At 39.9% G+C, this 22,737-nt stretch overlaps 1 protein-coding gene and 1 long non-coding RNA gene across 4 annotated transcripts in view; both read right to left on the bottom strand.

The window, feature by feature from the left end:
• The window catches only part of AKT3 (AKT serine/threonine kinase 3), a 304,267-nt gene that overhangs the window by 181,536 nt on the left and 99,994 nt on the right, over positions 1 to 22,737 (bottom strand). The window lies entirely within an intron of this gene.
• Positions 2,954 to 14,822, bottom strand: LOC122236023. Its single transcript, XR_006214227.1, has 3 exons — positions 13,790 to 14,822; positions 11,295 to 11,372; positions 2,954 to 3,122 (listed from the first exon to the last, which is right to left on the bottom strand). It is a non-coding gene; the product is annotated as an uncharacterized LOC122236023 (long non-coding RNA).

The raw sequence follows: 22,737 nt of genomic DNA, 5'->3' as shown, positions 1-22,737 counted from the left end.
ACAAAGTATCTGGGGCCACAGAACTTTAAACAGTTTGGAAGAAATGGACGTTTTCAAAGACAAAATTGTACAGCTTCTTTACTATAAATATTTTCCATCTCGACACAGGATATTCTCTAAGTGTTTAAATTAGCGTAACATCCTACATTGCATATACAGCAAAGAGCCTTAGTAAATATCAAATATGGAGGCAGCGAGTCCATAACACAAACCTACTCACCATGTATCTCCAGCACCTACCCCAGAGCGGGCTGGCGTTTATCATTAATTGAACAGATAAACCTACCACTGTGTGAAGTATACTCATGTCAGAAAGCTCTCTCACACAGAAATCTCACTCGAACACAACCTATACGGGGTTAGAACACATCTGATGGAGAACAAACACAACCATCAGTGCCTCCCCAGGGCAGTGGTCGGGAGTTGACAGGAGTGCCTGCTCACGGGGAAAAGGCCGTGTCCTCTGGAAAAACCCTCAGGTAATTCAACCCTCCCAGCCCGATATTCAGATTGCTGCCTTAGCAAAAAAACCCCAACACAACAGAATAGGGCTTTATCTTAGACTGTCACCCACGGAGTATCTCCTACAGTAAATTTCCAGAGCACAAGACCCCAAAACGACACTGAGTCGAACCACAAACTCACTCTACGGCTGAATCCATGGCCTTCCTAAGCCCTCTCTCCTCCCCTTCATTTTTCCTAGGCAGCATCCTGCCTGAGACTTGCCTCCCAGCACCTAAGGGGTGAACAGAAGTGCTGAAAGCCAGGATGAAAAGGACATTTAAGTGCCACAGGTCCACGCACTGTTCTCGGGCTTCACCCACAAGACCTGCCCCCCCCCAACCCCCTGCCGCAACACGGAGAGACAGGTGCCAGGGTGTCCTCACTTTGCCCAGCGGGGCTGAGGCTCTGAGACACTGCTAACAAGTAAAGGCCAAAGCTGTGATCTGAACAAAGATCTAGTGAAGTAAACACAATCCCACTCTGCCAGGCTGCTCAAGCTCTCAGAAGCAGGGAGCCCAGGGTTCAAAGGCCAACTCTGCCACTAACTCGCTGTGTGCCGCCACACATACTGCTTAATTTCTCTGTGCCTCAGCTTCTTCTGGAAAATGGGGACAACAGTTTGGAGGAAATAAATGAATACTTATGAAGCACACAGAACAACCTCTGGCTCATACACATTAGCCAGCATTTGTCAAATGAATAAAGTATGGTTTACATCTTAGAGTATAGCTAAACAAACAAACAAAAAAAGATGTAGCGAGTGCTTAATACGTATAGCATATTAAACTCCACAGAAGTAAGTGGAGTATTTAAAATAAAGTGTAATCTGTTCGGATCATTTGGCCGGCCCATCACTGTTGCACGTTTGTGGAGCAAAGGAGGTGCTGGTTTTTTGCGGATAAATTTCAATTTGTTACTCACTTTGCTTGTATCCTAGTTTCATCCCCCACTATTACTGACAACAATGAATTACATATCATTTATGCTCCCCCAATCGAAATCTTCTGCTAAAAACAGATAATGCTGTCACAGAAACAGCCTTTCTTGATTCACTATCAAGTTACTCTGTGGGGAAAAAAATCAAGCACGCCACGGGATTTACTACCAAACATCTCAATGTTTCTTTCAAAGTATCTCATAAAAACGTTACCACATACAAAACGCAAGGGTGCACTACTCATTACTTTGACACCAGGGCTTTCTCACTCTTCTTTTTTTATTGCGCAAGATCATTATCACTGGACCTCAAACATTCTGAATTTAGATCTCTGTTAAACCATACATTAATGTTACACTTTTATAAACACTTAGGAAGAATACTGTATTTCAACTTCTAGTATATTTTATATTTGCATCTAACAATTACATATCCAGTGAAGTCAATTATTCTTGACTTTATACTGTATTTTAAGATGTGATTATGCTTAAGTCGATAAAACTGAAGGGAATATGTTTCCATTTCAATGAATGTGGTTATGTATTCAAAGTGTGGTTCAAATGATTTCGAATACCAGAATATTTGCGATCAAAAGAGACGAAAAGCAAAAGACACCCAAGTAAAATCATCTTAACTTTCCCATGTTAATTCTCTTACATCATTTTTGTAAACGGACCTAATTTAGCAATTTGTGGCCAGTCATCTGCTATCACTTTCTTAGGCAAGAACTGAGTGTGCTTAAGGGGCTCAGCACACTTAGTGCAGAGAAAGCGAACATTTCAAAAGAACAGGACACATCAAATACTATTCAATTATTCTAATAAGTCCATTTCTCCTCCCCAAGGCAAGCTTATCGATCAGACAAACAGCTGAAAAGCTGCCTCTCAATGTTAAAAATGAATTTACTTACCTTGGCCCTCTGAGGGCAGTATTACCTAACACACAGACAGGAAATTTGCTAAAACAATCTACCTACCGTTCCAACAACAAATAATCTGTAAAAAAAAAAAAAACAACAAAAACCTTAAATGGGTATATTTCTCATTATACACAAGTATTTCTTTTCTCATCATTACCTACACCTCTACAAGCATAATAAAGCCTGTTTTCAAGTGTTTCCTGAAAGTTTGAAAGGAAAGATTTTCTGAAAATCAAGGCATCACAAAGGAAAACGACTTGGAGCATCAGTCATGAAAGCCATTCAAAATCCACTGAAATGAAAAATTACAAAAGTGATTCCCCATTGCATAAATATTAAGTTCTATTACGTTTCTATCATAATGGCCTCTGTAGAATAATTTGTTACTTAAAAACGGCAGGACACCAGAACGTAAAACCTTCCAGTAAAGATAAACTAATTCAACGAGATTAACACTCAGCCCCAAACGGTAGGTGATCGGGTGTCTTCTTACAAGCAGCCACCAACCAATAGGCCCATTTATTACAACCCCCTCGCTTACTAATAAAATAGAAGACAAGTGACAAATCGGTAGTGTAGGGTCAAAGCGCCAACCTAATTTTCACGCTGATTCTCGAAGTGTAAAACTCTTCCCATAGTTTACGGATTATCAGTTCACTTTCCAGAATCTAATGCAATGTGCATTGGGTGTTTTATTCTTTTCTTCTCAGAAAGCACCGATGTCACACAAAGTAGGAGAGAAGTTTTCTGGCCTTCACTTGTCTGAAATACACAACATGGAGTAACTAGCCCTATATGATACAGTCGTGGCAAACTTTGAATTGAAGGGTATAAAATGTGCTGATCTTCATGTCGGAGTCTTGCTGTGCAACTGCACCCCACCAACTCCTCCCTGTCCCCCATGGCCCCATAGAACCCAGCCTAAACCAGAGAGCTTTCTGACAGCGAGTGGCCTTGTGTACTGAGGGAGAGAAGAACTATTACAAGCAGGTTAAGTAACAAACTTTTACTTTTACACGGTAAGATCTGCTGACGTGTGGTTTTCATATCGTGGAAATACACTTTTGTGTAGAATGTGTATTTACTTTTAAGAAAAGCCCTTGCTTTCCCTAAGTTAAGGGTAATTCTCTACTCAGGAACTATACCATCACCTGGCACAACTCTGAGTAAACGAGGTTCTTAAAATATGTGCTACTGGAATTAAACAGTTTTGTTCTTTTGAAATTATACTACCCTATGGACATGTGAAGGTCAAAGAAAAAAATTCCTAAATCCCAAATCCTATTTTACTTTGTTGGTATTTTAAAAAGTACCAACAGTTATCATAAGAGTCAGTTGAACATAATATAATAAATGCAGAGAAGGGACAGAAGGTCATTTCATAAAATTCTTTTCTATAATAAATATACATCCTTAAGTTTAAATATCTCTTCAGAAAGATGCCAGGAAACACCAGCTGCTGTTCTATGTGCTTTCACTTAAAAGTATAAAATTATGAACTTTTGATGCTGTGTTCTAGTCTCAAGCAAATAAATGACTTGCCCAGCCAAAAAATTACACAAACTTCACGCTTTATGCCTCTCTGCCTTTGTATCTTAATCATCTTCTGTTCTAAAAAGTGCTACCAAGTTTACCAACATCTTTAATCAGATTTTCTTGAAGCTAAAACACATTAAAAATTTTAAGCCAAAACATTTAGCAAGATGCCTTAAAGAATATGTCAGACAGAGAAATACTCTTCTGTTTTCAACATACTGGCCAATATTTTTAAAAATTACTATTCATGCAGGATTTTTCTGAGGCACAGTTCAAATACATCTATATACCATTAAAGCTAGAAATTCCTCAGGGGTTTTTGGATTACCCTGAAAATACACCAAGTACCAATTTCACTCATAATGTCTTCACTGTCGAACATTCTCCTCCTAATCTGTGACGCTACGTTTCGTGGGGACAGTGCCACCTCTTTGGTACTGTAACTTGTTTGTGGGCACATGTGACATTATTTTAAAAAGTTAAATGATAACACCTATCTGTATATAAACACTGGCATTTATCACCGTGTGCACAGTAAAGCGTGCTGAGAAGCAGCCAGCGTTGTGTTCTACAGCATTCCGATTGAGGGTTTGTTTTTTCGTATAACAATTTATCCTTCAAAACCAAAGCAGCAGTGGTCATGCCCAGTCCTATGAACCGCTCGCTCTCCCAGGTACAGCATTCCTTGACTCTTCACCCCAAATTAGTGAGTACTATTTAGTAAAGAGGATGCCAGAGAGAAACAGCAAGTTTAAAGGAAAAGCCTTAAAGAACCACCTGCACACGTGGGGGCATCACCAGCTCCGCTGATTTTACTGCCCCCGTCGGCCACAGCCCCCCTCTTTCCCCTCTGGGAAACAGTGCCCTCCCCCCTCGCCCCCCAGCCCGCAGCCTCCTCAGTGTCCGCGTCTGCAAAATCAGGAGTTGGGACAATCAATGTTTTAAGACTCCGTCAGGAGATAAAAACATTACTTTTAGTGTTGTTCGCTATAATCACAAAATTTAGTAATTATAATGTGTTCTACAATCGAATTTTTAAAAATAATTGTAACCCAGATCCAGCGTAAGTACTGGCCACAGAAGAGCAAAATGTAGTTCTAAAATAATGAGATTAACACTGAATTAAAGGAATAAATACAGTTTTCAGCTATCTCATGCTGAGTTTTTTAAAGTAGAAAAATGATTTTATAAGATACAATATAAAATCATTACTGAATAACTACTCCTACCACACCCCCAACATAGGTTCACTCTAATCACAGTTCTCTTCTATTCTCTTTGAACAATCACCTTCCCTGCAGATTTACGAAACGATCGTAAATCACTAAGTAAATGTAAGGTTCTGAGAAAGCGACCTGGCATCTCTGATCTGGCCCCTGGAACTGTGCACGCTCACAGGGCAACACTCACAGCGTTATAAAAGCACGCCCACCAGTGCGGTTACAGACCTGCGGCCCCACAAACGCGTCACACCTACCACAAACACACTACCGCCAGGGGCCAGTCTAAACCTATCGTCATCTCACTGCGTCCTCGCGAGATCTCTGAAGAGCAGTCATTGTTGCCTCCCGTCAGTACGCGAAGAAATTAACACTCAAACAGGTGAGGGCATTTTCGTGAAGTCCCTCATCTAAGCGAAGTGACACTGAAATCTGGTCTGCGTAAGTTCAGAGACGCTCTGCCTTCAGTCCCGTGATCACCTGTGTATACGTGCCTGTGCCACTCAGATTCCGTAAATGGCTCTGAGAAATAGGAAGTAACAGGACATGACGAACGAAGGCCAGAACCACAAGTTTGCTTTCGCACAAGCTTGCTTTTGTTCAGCCACTCATTGACATCCTGTCACACCACACTCGCTCAGTTTAATAACGCCTCTACCTGCAAAATGCTCCCAAACTTAGCGGGGATATCAGCACTGACTAAGGAACTACAGATATTTGTACATAATTCCACATACAAAAATCGGGGCGTATTCGTGGGCTTCTAAGTAAAAGAGAAAACTAAATACACAAGGAGACAAAGACAAGGTCCGGTGTAGCTGATGAGTCTCTAAGCCTTTTCTGCAAATAGAGATTAGAATCACTTGGAGAGAAACTGACAGTGAGCTGGAAAGTTCTTCTCAATAGACCTGACTTCTATTTCTATATGAAGAGTAGAAAATAACACATAATCTTCCTTTAGTCCTTTCAGAAAGACATTACTGTGGACACAAAGCTCCGTCACTTATGTTTGCCTTTCATCCACACTGTAGGCATTTTTGCTTAATAATTATGCAACAATACCCTAAATGTTTTAGGAAAACATGAGTTTACCAAAAGTCAAAGTAAAAACTCTTTAATTACACCACACACATTTTTTGATAATATAAATCCAAAGAGGAAAAAAAGGGGAAAGAGAAGTCAAGGCTTCCCTTTTCGTGTTCTAGCAATTTCACTCCCATCGTGATTGATTTTAAATTTTACAAAAATTTACAAAAATAAAATTTTACAAAAATTTGCTGTTCTAGAATATAAACACCTTTGAGAAACTGTACTTAACATCACTGTTTCTTCTCAATTATTTAAAGTCAAAGGGACAAAACATATTTAATAACATTCACTCTAAGTGTTATCATAGCATTTAAAAAAATTACAGATACCAGATCTCCAACACCTAATTGACAAGAACGAATCAGAAGGAAACACACAGCCAAGTCAGTACTCCATGATGAAAATGTGTGCCTATCGTTTACAGAATCAAAGACCCCGGAGAGAAAAAGAGTATTAATCAGGGAGGCCTGGTTCCCATATAACTTGGCTTCACAACTACTAACATCCAAGTTCAAAGTAGGACGGAATTACTTAGTAAAATAAATTTGGTACTCTCTATCTCACCCCTAGCGGTCGGCTTTAAAACAAATCAATTCAGTCTCAAGTAAGAGTTCACGCTGCCGGTAAACTGTCCGTGTGCGTATTGAAAACACGGCAATCTACCCGATTTCCAAACCCAAATCTCCTGTTAGTGGTTCGCAATTCACACCTGATATTAACCAAATCGATTAGCTGGCGTCTCTAGGGGGAAACAAGAAAGTTTGCATTGCCGTTTAGACAAGAAGCTGCTTTCTGCAACTATACGTGAATAAGAGAAGGAAGAGGAAGTATTAAGCCCCTAAACTAATTAACAAAATAAGGGGGAGGGGGGCAGGCAGGAAAACAATGATAATTAGTATGTCCCCTTGGTTAACCAAATCCACACATACATTCATTCTGTATACGCACAAACATCAGCAGCATCATAAACCGTCTCAAGTTCTAGCCATTATTCAGTTCGACATCTGCACATGTTTATGCGTCTCTCCAAACAACCTCTTGAACACCCTGCTGGAGCTGTCATTTTTTTCTTCTCCCTATCTGGCAGATGGCAAGTCAACAATCGGCATCAACAGCAGCCGAATATCTCCCCCTCCGTCCTACCCCCCTAAACAGACACAATAATAACTTCTTTGTGCTTCCCCACAATGCAGCTGCTTAAACCATTTCGCTACAAGGCTGCTTTGCCTTAATAAAAAAAAAAAAAAATCCCTTCTGTCAAGTCTAAAAAGCAGCATAATGTTAAGCAAGCTAAAGCCACAGCACAGCTGCAAACGGGCAGACACATTGACAGCTCCTCCCTTAACAAAGCCCTGCGAATTGAAGGGGGTTCATCTGAGGCTCACACAGTAATTAGTAGAAAAAAGTCCGACAGCCTCTATTATGCTAAGGGAAAAAAAAAACTGGACAGAACTGGGCTGCTGTTTTGCGTCAAGAGTTCTGCTGCAGAGTAGATAAATCATGTTGGGTTTTTTCCTCTCTTTTTAAAGACAGTAATAAGGAGGATGAGAGAAGCTAATTTGAAAACTTGGACACAGTAATTGTACCATATGGTGAGCATTTATCCTTTCTGAAATGCACGCTAACAGTCACTTACATGCACACTGCTTTGTTTTACAGTTGTTATTCTCTCTACCATATTCATAAAATGGATTTGAATATCTGATACTCAAGAGAAGTTGTGTGTAATTAGCAACAGAACTGCCTGGGCTTAATTTATTGGCCTTGCGCTGCAATCTAGTAAATGCAAAACAAAATTAAACAATGTGTCCACTTGGTAAAATGTTTTTTCTTTAACTCCATAAAAAAGAATGACTACAGGTTCATTAAAGTGTTGCTGAGGGAAGGTGCAGTATATTTTGAAAAATTCTCAAAGAATATGCTATGGCTGTTGGAAAGATTTCTGTGGACCCATTTCAAAGATACCAAATCACCAAGAGAATGACCTTTCATTAAGACCATCTGGTTCAATTCTGTATTTCAGTGAAGCAGATGTAACTCTTCTCCATATATATCAGTACATCTAGACTTAAAAGAGAATCTCCTACTATGTGTTCTAAAACTTTTTTTCAAGAAAATCTGTCAGCTATTAAACAGTTATGAAGTATTATGTGCCAAGCACCATGCAAAAGTCTTCACATATCTGAAATAAAATCTGAACATAAACTGATCTAATATTTTTGTTTGTCGACTTCAGCATTCTCATAAAAAGCCACCTACTATTTGAAAAAAGTCTTCAATAACATCAGGGCACAGCTTATCAAGGTCCAATATATATATCAAAGTGACATTTTTCTGACAAAACATTGTGTAAAAAGACTGTAAGATTAGTTTTTTCTCTAATCAGAAGTAAATTCATTTTAATGCCAGCTTTGTCTCTGAAGATAAAAATATAAAGTGTTTATCTACCATTGATAACCTATACTCTAAAACACTGAAATACTGCACTAGAATGCATGAGATCCTTGAAACTCCAAGTGGAATGAAATCATAGGTCTGAACTTCTACAATGTACTTGCATCCACAAGTATTGCCCTGATCACTATTTTGGGGATGTGAAAGAGTAAAATATTCTTACGAATTACTGGTTGAACACAGAACTAAAGAGTCCCTCTTCAAGCCTGAAGTAATCTGTGACTTTAAAATACATGTATCCATGTAATATTACCCCAGTACTATACCAGAAGGCTGTGATCCCACCAAAGGTAGGTGTTATTACACTGACAAGGAATGGCCCCATTCAAGAAGTTCCACCAATTTCCTAGGCTATGTGTCTGTCTTGCCTTAGAAGATATGTTTTATCCATTACTGGCAGAGTGGCTTCTCTTTATGCCACCAATACTGGGCCACAGGACCAATTTACCTTAAGATAAAAATATTTCATTTTTGCATTCTGCTTTACAGCTTATTGAACATTTTCAAATATTATAATGGATCTCCAAAGTTCATTCTGATACATCAGAATTTGGTTTGACATACAATGATGTTTTGTTTGGGAACTATCTGACCAGTAATCCATGTCTGAGTCCACATACTTTCAAACCAGGTGAATCCTATTATATGAAGAAGGTCATGACACTGTCTTGTGTCAAAAGAAGGGCTCCAGCTACAGAAGAAAAATAAAATTTTTCCAAAACTGTGCAGAATTATATAGTAACTATCCTGGTTAACTGGGCAGAAGAAACAAGCGAATAATATTGTTTGGAAAACAGGTTCAAACATGTGACCATCAAATGGCCAAGGTCTTCATCATATAATAATAAAAAGCCATGCTTTGGTGCAGAAACAGGAACTTGATTCTGCTTAGGAAAATCAAGTTGAGGAAGTGTTTGTAAGCTTGAAAGCTCCATTCAGTTACCAAACTTAGGAGGTCGGATGTGAATGTAAGATCTGAAAACCTAAGGGAACAACGATGTGCTTGACTTCAGCATCTGATCATTAGTGCTTAGCAAAATCTATCAACAGTTGCTAAACTACCTGAAACCATTTCGCATTATCTCAATAACAGTGCAAAAAATCTCATTGTCCACAGGGATAAATTAAGACCATTTTAAAAGTTCTTTCTAATAAGAAGCATTTGTTGAGAGTACAAACAGTGGTTTTAAAAGAATGCTTTCTTTGTGTAAGACTATCCTTTCCCTAAATGGGGGATGGTGACAGAGAGAAAGAAATTCAGGTAGAATAAGCTCTTAAGAAAATGTGCATCAGTTAGACTTGTGCATAAATTAGACACCAGTACGTCTGGTCAGCACCCTCATCTTGACTTTCCTACAATCGTACCTTTTTAAGAGCTCACATCTGACACAGAAGTACGGAAGTGGAGATTCTCTTATTAAGTGTGAAATAGGAAAGTTCTCATAACAGGTTTAACCAGGTACCAAATGCTATCTATAGTGGATGCTGTACTCTTAAATACTTGCAAACATTTGGTCAAAGCCCATGACACAGCACAGACAAAACAATGCAGTTGTCCACTGACACCCTCATGGTGATGGCAAACCTGACCCAAAACTTTAAGATTCAAGAAGACGACCTACTCACATGGGTCTCCCCGGCGGAAATAAAAGAAATGCATCGGTTTACAACACACTTCTCATTTCTGACAACAAAAGCAAAGCAAGTAATAATAATGCTTATCCTAGAATTTAAAATTATGAGAGCCCAGAAGTTAAAAACGATTACTTAATACATTATTATGACGATGTAGAGATGGAAGAAGGAGAGTATTTCCAGAACAGTATTCAGCAGCAGGCACTAGCCAAAGACGTACCTATCTGATATTTCGTCTTTAACCTTGGTGCTCTTTTGGGGCTCCCCCCACTGCCAGGAAAAACCCCACTGAGCCTAATGCAAGCAAAGGGTTATTTATTATAAGAGTACAAACACCTCATCCAAAGAAAAGAGCTGTGCAGGTATAACTTCAGTGAATTAGATCTGGAAAATCGCCAACTCCACTTCCCTTTGTCTTGTTCAGGGTCTGGTCTCAGTCGGTCTCTGTCTCTGGTCTCTCTTCTCTTTCTCTCTCCTATTCCCTCTACCCCCAGCCTCTCTCTGTCAGAACATTAGAGGCCTTTGCCACATTCTCTGCACCCGCTAGCTCCTCGGCTGGCTCACAAGGGCTCTTCCCTCCTACCCTCCAAATTTCAGGCAGCCCCTGATGGCCATCCGGACCCCAACCTGAGCTAGGGCTTCACCTCTGCACCTCTTAGCTGCTTCAGTCTTCAGCCTCTCCAATCCCTTGAAGAAGCTCTTGGGTCAGATGCCCACTTACCAGCCTGACCAGGGCAGGTGTGTCTGTCCCCAAACAACAGGGCGAGGGCGAACTTCCCTCAGAAAGGGCCATGGAGAGAGCAACAAATCACTGGCATTTCCAGCACACTTAGCAGAGCTAAGTGTGTGTGTATATGTGTGTGTTTCAAGGAATAGATTTCTAGGTTAGTGGATTCGTTTTAACAATTGGAAAAAAATGCTAATAATAAAAGGTCTTGTGAAATAGGCCACTCAATTTTTTAACTTTTTTTTGTTAAAACAAGGAAAAAAAAAAACTTACCCCAAAACTGCTTTGTGTTTTGTGTGACTGAGAACTATTAAGGCATCCAGGCAGGACTCACTGGAATCTGTCAATTCACTGTTAGCACATAAAACACAGTCATGTTTTTATCCACTACATTCAAGAATAACACTAACCATGTGGCAGAAATGCACAGCCGCCCCCCCTTATCTGTGGAGGATACATTCCAAGACCCCCAGGGGGTGCCTGAAACTGCAGGTCAAACCCAATATATAATGTGTTTTTTCCCTAATATCCCTAACACACCTAATATACCTACAGACTCATGATCAAGTTTAATTTATAAATTAGGCACAGTAAGAGGCTGACAGCAATAACTAACAGTCCACCACAGGTAACAGAAACAGTGAAAGCCAAACTGTGGATGAGGGGCTGGGGGGTGGGGCTGCCGTGCAAACGACTTCTTACAATCCTAAGACAAGTTCAGTTTGTATTATGGTCTTTTAGTTAGTTCCAATAGGAACTATACTTTAAGAATCTAAATGTCTTCCCAAGAAGAGTCTTGTCCAGTAGCTCAAACTGTGGGTCAAGATTTTTTAATTTTCAATGACCAGGCAGTATCAAAAATACTAGAAGCCCCTGGCCAACCCCATCTGACAAACAGGCAAGTTTGCAAAAGTTATTAAATTTGTCAAGATTTAAAGCCTAACTGACTGTAGGACAAATTCTACTAGTACAGATGGTGGTTAATTCCTACATAAGCCATTAGTTGAAAAAGCACTACCCAGTAGTAATCATGACTCTTACTATATTTACAACAACATCACTTTGTTTTCACTCTCATTAGCTCATGTGATCCTGACCTCAACTTGAGAGACAGACAGGTCACATATTAATATCCCCATCAGTAGTCAACACACAAAGAATAGGGAGATGTTTTGCTCAAGAGTTTCCATTTGTTTTTTAACTTTATTCATTTTGAGAGACAGAAAGAGAGAGAGAGAGAGAGAGAGAGAGAGAGCGAGCATGAGCAGGGAAGGGGCAGAGAGAGAGGGAGACACAAATTCCGAAGCAGGCTCCAGGCTCTGAGCTGTTAGCACAAAGCCTGATGCGGGGCTCAAACCCACGGACCATGAGATGGACCTGAGCAGAAGTCGGATGCTTAACCAACTGAGCCCCCAAGAGTTTCAAAACTGTATGTACCCGATGAGAGAAGAGTAAGACTAGGGACTTTCTACCTCATTGGACGGCCACATATTGAACACATTATAAAAGAAATCGGAATGTAAGTTTGGGCCAAATTGTTACTTAGGCCACTTTTAACACTAAGACTCTAAGATATTATGACTTTACAGATTAGGAAACGAAGATTTAGAGCTGGCAAGGGACATGCGTGTGGACTAGCTCTTTTGACTTGAAGTGCAGCGCAGTTCCAGATAACCTATACATCACAGGGCATATATTCTACATCATACATCACAGAGCATACATTCTACATTATACTTGTAAGAAGTCCTGGAAATTCCCTTTAATAGCACTTCTTTTGGAGATGCATTTATAGGAGTCCAGGACACCGAATATACAATGTATCTATGGTCTCCTACATGCATGGGAGTCAGGGTAGGGTAAAAGAAGAGAGCTGTATTCTTTTTATGATGCATGCTATCTATGCACAGGAAGAAAGAGAACCTCTCCCTTCAATCAGTCACAACAATGATGCCCAAGGCCCAGGTCAGACAGTCTCTTAGCACTTAGCACATGTGCAGCTGGAAAACTTGTGGACAATGGGTACAAACCACCCACATCCCAGGGCGCCTGGGGGGCGCTCAGCGGGTTACCCATCTGACTCTTGGATTTCAGATCATGATCTCACAGTCGTGAGTTCGAGCCCCATGTTGGGGCTGTCCGCACAGAGCCTGCTTGGGATTCTCTTTCTTTCTCCTCTCTCTCTCTCTCTCTCTCTCTCTTTCCCTCTCTCTGCCCCTCCCCTGCTCACAATCTCGCGCACTCTCTCTCAAAATAAACGAATAAATATTTTTTTTTTAAATCCCCACATCTTATCACCATTGCTACCATTGGCAAGACCTGGGACATGAGTATTCAGAAGTCAGTGACTGCATGCATTCTCTCTGCTATCATTTACACAGAATATGAAAATTGGAAATATCACATCAGTCACGTAGTATATTTTTAACTTACACGTATTGTTAACTCTTTGTTTTTAAAGCTTTTTTAAAAAATGGTCTAAGCCATAAATATTTTACCAGTTTGTTTTTTTATTGGCCGATAAAATCCAGTATTGAGGCACAAAAGGTTAAATGCTATCAATTGAAAATATAAAGAATAAATGTTAGTAAAAGGAATTGCTGAACGTTTTCCTTTTTAAATATTCTATCCAATATTTTAATGTCTGAAACACACAGTCAATTTCACCGATACTTAGGCATTGTAAAAATATGATACACTGTATTTAACATATGCATAAAACATGGCCATAATTCAATGATTTCCATGCACCTAAGAGAATGACTCACTCAAGAAAGTATTCCAGTAATGAATCTAAATCATAGTACACAAGACATGTGGCTCTGCAACTCTGTTCATTTCAACATATCACCTTCCGAATATCATGTTTTGTCAAGATACTTGTGCACTAAGCCTGCAGAAACAACAACAAAATGCATACGGAATGAGGCAAAAATTCCTGTTTTAAAAACCAAAAGGGTTTTCAAATCCTCTCCAGCTCTCAGAGTTGATTTCATAATGTCCCCTACTCTCCAACTCCCAAGGATGTTCTCCTAATGTGTTTACACTGTAACTCTCTGCTCTTAAGATTTTTCCGATCAGTTCCCTAACAGGGCATTCTCAGTTTTCCTCACTGACTTCCACATTGGCTCCTCCCTCCAGGTGGAATCACACCCAACCTCTCCCTCCTCAGTTCCACTTTCTCTTCTCGACTCCCATTGCCAATTACTAACGAATGAGAATTAAATTTCAAACAAACTAAGTTACTCACTCTAAGTGTTGAGTGGATTCATGAGCTGTGGGTTATCTGCAAGAGAACCACAAGAGCTTAGTGACAAACACAACCAGACTGATGTGGGGCTCACAGAAAGTCAAACACATGCTCCTTCTCCATGGGTGGCTCTTTTCCAGGCAGTGATTCAGGGACCAAGACTCCTTCCTTCTAGAGGCTCAACTATCTCCTTGGCTTCTCAATTGCCATTAGAAGGGCCAAGAGAGAGAGGACTGAACACAGGAGATGTTTATGAGGCATGGCCGGAAGTGATACAGCTAATTGCTGCTCTTAATTCAGGGGCCAAAGTGGGCTTGTGGCCACACCTAACATCAAGTCAGCTGGGAAATACAGTCTAACTGTGTGGGGTGGGGTGAAGGGGTGTGCAAATTTAGTGAATCAATAGCCCATTTCTGCTATACTGAAGAGCTAATATATATATTCTAAATAAATTCATACTTAACTAGCTTGTATTATGAGGGACACATAAGAAATGAATGCAACTGTTCAACTAAAAAAGCTAACAAGCTAAATTTTGTATCTATTTTACCAGAAGAAAGGGAGGGAGGGAGGGAGGGAAGAAGGAAGGGGAAGGGGGGAGGGAGCAAGAAAGGGAAGAAAGGAGGGCGGGAGGAAGGGGAAGGGAGGGAGTTAGGGGAAGGGAGGGAGGCAGCCTCTACCACTATGGAACTTAAAAATCTTTTTGGTAACACACAGACACACACACACACACCAATCAAAAAACCTTTCATGAATAAAAAATACTAAATCAAGTATGAGCAAACTCCAAGTATCACTAAAGATAACAAGTGCACTCTTCATGTGCTTTACTGTATTACAGAGAGTACTAAGATTTTTGTCCTAAATAGGGCTTCAACCTGACATGGCCTGCTTGTGCTGATCTAAAAGATATGAGGAGAAAAAAAAACAGACTTGGTAATATCACAGTGTTGCCTTAGATCAAGAGTTTAAGCAGTTAAAGAGATACTCTCTTCAAATAGGAGTATCTTTCAAAACTATACAGGAGTAACAGACATTAAGGGTTAATGGGATTTGGGACAAATCAAAATGCAATCACTGCCTTTTTTTTTTTTTTTTTTTTTTTTTTTTTACCATCTTCCTAGCTCATGGTGTATCTCTCAGAATAGATAAGCATACAAACCATTCTGTACAAGGATGTGCTGTAAAGCATCCCACTGGTAAACAGGGCTCCAGAGATAAACAAGTAGTATTCTTACCATTCTTGTATTTTCTCGCTGTTTCTTATATCATGGAGAGAAAAATAAATTAATAACCCCGTAAAATTTATTATTTCAATGTAATCCTATCTATTGGATGCCTTCTTTAAGAAAGTATCCACATAATCTAGGGATAAAATCAAAGAATGTCAGTGCTAAGAGGAAACCGATTATTGGTGTAGTATTGGATAATGCTTTCTGTTGCTCCTGGACAAGGAGCATCAGAGGTGAGATTACCCTACACATAACTTTTTTAAAAAGATACAACAAAGGCATGCACTATGATATGCTTTAGTTTCATACCAGATATGAATCTCTTCATATTCCATAACAAAAATCCCCTGAAAAGAGCCAAGCAGAAAACATTTCAAATAATTTCCAAACACATTTCAGAGATATATATTTTTTAATTTTACAGTCCCTGAAATTTACACAGCTTAAAAGGTCACAGCAGGTGTTCTGTTATTCTCATGAGCAAAATGTCTAACATTTAAGAACAATGCATACATTTTGACACATCTGAATTCATGTTGCAAGTTGAACTTGTTATCATAACAAACAGGCTATGATACAAAACTTTAGAAAAAAGATATATAAATTGAAATATAACTTAAATTTACATTATAATATAAAGTCATAATTCCATCAAAGCAGTTCCATCTAATTTTTTTATATTTCTAAGATTTTTAAGATCTTATGCATGCTTCTGAGTTCATACATATAAATAAAATGCTGAGGAGAAAACAATATAATTACCAAAATTTGTTTTACAAAAGGAATTCCCCAATCACAAAACATCTTTCCCAGTGACTGTCACATTCCCAGGCCAAACATCACATCACACACAGAGAGTCAACAAATTTTTTCAAACACACAAGATGAACAAATCCCACACTGGAGCACCCTGGATGAGAATGCCCTGTCTAATCCCCACCAGACAAGGAAAAACTCTTCCTACATGCAGAAAACTGAAGGGAAGATTCAGGTCTTCAATAAAGTATCAATTAACCCAGAAAAAGAAATCGCATGACAACCGGACCTCCAGTATTATATGAGATAGCAGGAATATAAAAACAAGTCACTAGGAAGTAATCCTTCTCCAGAAACGGATGCAACAAATCTGGGGACTTTTTCAAACTTATCAAAGCCACATTTCCTTTGACATTTGCAATTTTTAGTTAAAATATTCGAAGTGAAACTGTTGGTGTGTATCTGTTGTCCTTTTATATAGATACACACACACACAGCAGTTTATACGTAGGGATAAGGTCTAAAAGACAATGTATAAAAATAACTAGATGTTGCTATATTCAAAAGAAACAACTCATAAATATCTGACCCAGCTCTTACCAGGTCCTTTAAGAAGCATTACTGCAAAGCAGCTAAAAACTCCATCCCAATATAAGGAAAATAAAGTTGGCTGGCATAGGAGAGTATTTTGAAGTGCTTTCTGAATACCTCAGTCTCACACTCAAATCAGAAGCATCTGTCCGCCAACTGTCAAGATAATGTCTAGCCTAGGAGTTTTCCTGAAATTCATCACTATTCATAGATGCCTGTCACTACTGAAAGAAAGAAAGAAAGAAAGAAAGAAAGAAAGAAAGAAAGAAAGAAAGAAAGAAAGAAAGAAAGAAAGAAAGAAAGAAAGAAAAAGAGCCACACTTTCAAAGCTACTTTCTTTTTCTGTATGTCATAATAGAGGTAAATACAGATTTTATCACTTTGAATTCATCTCCAGATCTGAGAATGCAAGTTAAATGTTCTCCAGAATTCTAGAGAAGTCACTAGGTCACATTAGTACTTCTCACTTTATGCTGTTAACTGAATTCAAGGATCTGATCCCTTTACTCAAAGCCTCTACCTCGCCATTACTTTCACAACTAGATAGAAGATAAAAGCACAATCCAGCTACCAACCCCTTAGGAAAAGGGCACAACAAAGGATAAAGTATTTTCACTGGCTTCTTACTCAGTGACACTATAGAATTCAAGTTAAATAAAGCTGTCTCTCTCAAGAAACTTCATTTGAAATTGACTCCTACAAAATGTACATGCTTTTTTCCCAAGTTAGATACAACAAATCAAACATCTAGACAGTTCTCAAATTTTTCAAAAATGCTCTTCTGAGCCACCATACAGAGCTGTGTGAAATGGGGGAACAGGGAGCTTGTCTCTGAGGTCCTTAAATGAAAAAGTCTACACCCAGAAAACAACTGAGACAACATGAGGCAGGGGAAAATCAAGGAAAATTGAGGGGAAAAAAACCACTACAATTCAGAGAACAGTTAAGACTGTGCAGTTGTTGTATTTTTCACTTTATATGGTAACAAATTCAGTTGGCTGTATCTCTAATTTTAGCTATATAAACCCACATACATTAGAGAACTATTATTTTCTCTATTATAAATCAGTAATCAAGATCCAAAACTGAGAATCAATAAGGAAGTTAATTCCCAAAGACACAGTTTTTAAACATAAAAATGAGGAAAATGTTTTACATTATAAAACTTACTGTACCTTAAAGTTAATTAGATTTTGACATAATTATGTCTTAAAAAGCATTTTCTTACTGACTTCCATCATAATTTAAGAGAATAAGGCCTACATTTTAATGGAAATATGAATTACCAGAGTACTTAATGCACATGTAACCATCTTGCAGAATACCCAACCTAGAAATTTTAATTCCAGTTTCTGGAAGATTGCATTTTTAATAAGCATCCGGGATTCTAAAGCAGGTGGACTACACCCCAGCCTTTAAGAAATATTAGCTTAAGTGCTACATTTCTACAGGAAATGATAGATATTTACATTTTACATGAAAATCCATCCTTCATTCATCAAATCACTGGTCAACAAAAACTTACAAGGTGATGGAGGGAGAAAAACGAATCAAAGGAAGTGGTGCTCTAAAATACCCTAGTATCTATGTGGGGAAATCAGGTACAGGCTGGCACAGTTCAGTTTCCGTGGGGCACAGGGCACGTGGGGCAAACTGCTAAAGTGGAGCTGACCCTGACGGACTGATTCCTGGGCAGGATCTCACCATCTGACCACAGTGCAGGAGTACTGATCGTGGGGGCGCGTGCTAGACCCCCAGGGGAAGCCCGAACCTTGGATGGTACTGAGCCCCGTACGTATGGTGCTTTCTCCCTGCACACACATGCCTGTGATCAAGTCTGACTTCTAAATTTTTTTTTAAACGTTTTATTTTATTTTTGAGACAGAGAGAGACAGAGCATGAACGGGGGAGGGGCAGAGAGAGAGGGAGACACAGAATCTGAAGCAGGCTCCAGGCTCTGAACCATCAGCCCAGAGCCCGACGCGGGGCTTGAACTCACGGACCGCGAGATCGTGACCTGAGCCGAAGTCGGACGCTTAACCGACTGAGCCACCCAGCCGCCCCTCAAGTCTGATTTCTAAATGGGGCACAGAAAGAGAGTAATGACAATAACAAACAATGAAACAGAACAACTGTAACAATAAACTGTAGTAACAGTTTTAGGAATGTGGTCTCTTCCTCTAGCTGTCACAGGATCTTACTGTGCTACCCTTCTAGTGATGGTGTGAGCTGAGAACATGCTATGTGATCACACGAAGGGAGGTGAAGGAGGCAGGCATGTGATGTCACGTAAGGCTCCTGCTGACCTTGGCAACTTCAGGGGGAAGATCGTCTGCTTGGGAACAGTGGGTAACTGAGACGGCGGAAAGCAAAAGCCGGGGCAGGGGGGCTACTGTACTCCAGGAGGGAAAAGCGTTATGTGCAAAGGTACAGGGAAAGCAGGTTGCATGCGCTCTCCTGGCTGGAGAGGAGAGCACTAGACCTCAGCTGTTCTTCTGTCTCTACGTCAAAGTGAAGACTAACATGACCCGGCAATAACGCTGCTCACCACACACGGTGATTTGCAAGTGTTGAGGGCAGGGCCGTGAGAGCACAAAAGTAGGTCCTCAGTGGCAACTAAGTGAAAGAAAATAACACGTGCCTTTCCTTTCAAAGGCTACTTTGGCTCTTTCCATATACAGTTCAAATATGCCTAATTCTTCTAAAACATGCCAAGAAAAATAAATGAAAATGGTAACGCCTTATGGGATTTGGGTATGTTAATGAAAAGGATACATATGCCGCATACACGTGGCTAAAAGATGTCACACTGATTCAAAATGAATAAGCAACATACCTAGTAGACTGTTCACAGTAGCAGCACAAAGTGCACACAGAAACGTCATTGAGTGCATTCTACTCATTTCCCAAGCACTCTGTAGAAGACCAGGAAGGCTACTGCCACTTTAAAAAGGTTACTACGGCTCATAAAGGCCTAACAGAGGGTATGTTTGGCGTTTTCCACCCCAACCGTAATGTGTCGTCATGCCGGTGGGTGCTGATGGTCTTTTCAAGTCTGGTTTGATTACTCCATTACAGAGCATTAGAACAGTTCTTAAAGTCTGACCAATGTAGAACCCCAAAGGTGGGATAGCCTTCTTTCCAGTATGTAGACCACATCTACTTTACTTATCTATGAAAGGCAGACGACAGAAGAACAAGGCTGACTAGATGTGCATTCGAGGACCCTTAAGTGAACCCCAGTGGTGGTAACATGTGGTGAAATTCCCTGATGTCACTTGTTTTCTTTTTAACCTATGAAAAAGCAAAGTCAGCATCATTTGACCTACCTACCAGATGTGCAACTATTTCACACATATAAAGTGAACTCAACTAATGGAGAGAATAACGTAAAAATAGAGTAAATATTTAATATGGTCTTTTCCGATAGCTAAGTTTGACTTTTATGGTAACTTGTAACAGTAATTTCTCAAAGTAACAGAACAATTTTCATGAAAAACTTCAGTTACTCAGCTTACCAACCAACATTCTCTCGACACAAGAGGAAGTTATCAAGTGCTCAGTCCCACAGCCATTAAAGAGTTGTCAAAACAATGGAAGATAAAAACCGAACCAAGAGCTTAAGATACAAAATTCTAAATGGGTCAGAATGATCAAATTGAGAGTCAAATGTGTCCTCTTTTATGGTTTGCACAGCCCTTAAAAACCAAAGCATCTTCAGGGCGACTGGGTGGCTCAGTCGGTTAAGCATCTGACTTTGGCTCAGGCCATGATCTCACAGTTCATGAGTTCGAGCCCTGAGATGGGCTCTGTGCTGACAGCTCAGAGCCCGGAGCCTGCTTCAGATTCTGTGTCTCCCTCTCTCTCTCTCTCTCTGTCCCTTCCCTGCCTCCTCTCTCTCTTACCTCTCTCTCTCAGAATTAAACATTTAAAAAAATTTGTTTTTAAAGACCCAAAGGATCTTTTTAAAGACCCAAAAAGCATGTTTTTAAAGACCCAAAAAGTCTTTTTAAAGCATGTTTTTAAAGACCCAAAAAGCAGGGAATCTGGTAGAGCAGAGACAGAGTGCAAAAAGGACTCATTCTACCGAAACACCTGGCATCCATATAAAGTCAAAATAAGGTGGACAAGATTCTGCCAATCCCATCCCCTCTAAGCACTTGCAGAGGTGACCTAGTCAGGCCCCCCTGCCTGAGCTGAGGAGAGAGATGTGGCAAAATCTGGCTCCTGCCCTGGGGCCCCACTCAGTCTTCAACAGACTTCTTCCACAGCCCCAGGTTCGGATAGAAAATGAGCAATTCACACAAGTGTAAGTGTTTCTGGTTAATGTGAACACATTAACATTTAAAAGGAGCGCGACATACCTAATACATACAGAGGCTGAATACACACTACTGGTCAAGCTCAGGACAAGGTGGCTGGCCTGGCATCTGTTATGGGAGGAAAGACACAGGGCAGACAATGGACACCATTCGATCCTGGGGTCAGTCTTCGTAAATCATCCTATAACATCCAAGGTTTATTATTTTAAGGATTCTTGCCCTTGTTTGCAATTTATAGGTTGAAATATGCACAGCTGAAAACTCCAGTCTTCTTGAAACAGTACCTTAGGGGTATTTGCAACTCACGACACCAAGTTTCATATCCTCTTAGTCAACAGAAAAGGAATCTCTACCCTCACATTTCAAAGTATTTCCGGTAAAAAAAAAAAAAAAAAAAAAAAAAAAAAAGTAAAACCGAGTAAATGAAGCATCATAAATACTCTATAAGCATCAACTCTAAAATTAAGTAGCTCTGAACGTGACCTGAGTTAAAATAATAATAAAATGAAGAGAATGAGAACACTGACTTGATAGTTTTTTGTAAGGGAATGCTGACATTTTTATAAGAATTGACCTGTGTAGCACTCAACTACATCCCTCTAAATTACATGAAAACTCACCAGTACAAAAGCTCAGGGTGAAATGTTGTAACCTCATGACATTAAATCATTTTACAGAAACCGCATACGACCTAGATACTGAAGGCTGAAACTACTGACCCCTAACCAACTTGCTGTCTACACTAACACTCTTCCGGGAGACCCTGGCCCAGGCAAATGGTCAGACTGTTCATTCTAGTCACTTGCCGAAATACCCATCGAGTATTCAATGTCAGGTATCAAGTGTCTGGTCTCGAAGATTCTTTGAATCCTTTACTGTTGTATCAGGATCTTCACACAACCCTAATCAAACACACACACGCACACCCTCACACCTGCACTAACCCATCCTAAACCAAACTTTGGTTCTGGACTTCTTCCTGCCAGAGCCCGCCCAGGTGGTGCCATTGTGTACCTCGAAAAGCCATCCGACTTGGTTTTGTCTGATCAACACACATTGTGAAGGAGCTATCTGGAAAGCTGGCATTTGATACTAAGCCAATTATATATTTCACTTCTTTCAGGAAAAAGTTTAAAGAGTTTTTGAGAACTTTTACCTTGCCGATGCAGCACATGAGCCACTGTGAATGTGGATTATAAAACTTCTTATTTCACCTAAAGCTTGACAAGAACAGTTAGGACCAGACAGGCAATCACAATGTTCTTTTAGAAAAACTGTTCTGCTAGGGGAAGGGAAGGGAAGGGAAAATAAGATAGAAACAGAGAGCGAAAGAAACCATAGAGACTCTTAAATACAGAGAACAAACTGAGGGTTGCTGGAAAGGAGGTGGGCACGGGGACTGGCTAATGGGGGATGGGCACTGAGGAGGGCACATGTTGGGATGAGCGCTGGGTGTGGTATGTAAGTGATGAATCACTGGGTTCTACTCCTGAAGACGGTATTAGACTCTACACTAACTTGACTTTAAATAAATAAATTAAAAAAAAAAAAACAAAACTGTTCCT

This window comes from Panthera tigris, chromosome F3 (assembly GCF_018350195.1).
Source record: "Panthera tigris isolate Pti1 chromosome F3, P.tigris_Pti1_mat1.1, whole genome shotgun sequence".
Classification (NCBI taxonomy): domain Eukaryota; kingdom Metazoa; phylum Chordata; class Mammalia; order Carnivora; family Felidae; genus Panthera; species Panthera tigris.
Note: the sequence above shows the minus strand (reverse complement) of the source record. Positions and strands in the feature narration are given on the sequence as shown.